The following is a 913-nucleotide window of genomic DNA, read 5'->3' on the forward strand; positions in this document are numbered from 1 at the left end:
AAAAAAAGAACAAAATAAATGAAAAAAAAAGGAAGTAATAAAAAAGGGACAAAATACCCCAAGTGAAATAATTAAATTAATGCATATGATTTGTATTCAAAAGACATTAAGGTGCATGAATTTGTGACAAAAATAATCAATGGGTAGTAGGTTTTGCATTGTAATAACTTGGAATGTCTTAGGTTAGGTGAGAAGTTTAGGTTAATCAAGGATTCGGATTTTAGTCCACTTAGCCAAATACATTCCTACCTTGACCCTAACTCAATTACAACCCTTGAAAAGACCTCTTGATATGTGTATTTGTGTATTAAATTTCTGTTGATTGGTAGAAGAAGAGCAAGCCTTAGAAAGCAAGATTAGTAGAGAACCGAGAGACTCGACCCTCAAACACTAGAGTGATTAGAGTGTATACACTTCCAGTGAGGGTTCGATGCTCGATTCTGTGTTTCCGGCTTTCATGAGCTTTCTTCTTTCAAGTTTACTTGTACCTTACTCTGTAATTTGAATTAGTGGAATCCAGTTTATGTTTGTCTTGGAGAATTTGTTCACTTTTAACCAAGTAGGTACAAGCATTTTAGCAGGTAGTTGCATTCATATAGATAGGTTGCATTGCATGAGTCTCATTTTTTTCCCTTCACTATTTTGGTCTCGTTAAACTTAGCATAAGGACATGCTAATGCTTAAGTGTGGGGAGATTTGATAAACTACTATTTTATGATATATTTTCGACTAAATTGAGAGGATTTTGTCAATTATTCTCACACTTATTCATGTAAATTGCATGTTTTTTATTTCCTTCCTAATTTTGTGCTATGATTGAAAACATGCTTCCTAAGCCTTAAAATTGTTAATTTTTAATTCTCCTTTATTACCATTCGATGTCGTGATGTGTTTGTGAATTATTTTCAGATTT

The sequence above is a fragment of the Arachis hypogaea genome, chromosome 20, assembly GCF_003086295.3.
Source record: "Arachis hypogaea cultivar Tifrunner chromosome 20, arahy.Tifrunner.gnm2.J5K5, whole genome shotgun sequence".
NCBI lineage: Eukaryota > Viridiplantae > Streptophyta > Magnoliopsida > Fabales > Fabaceae > Arachis > Arachis hypogaea.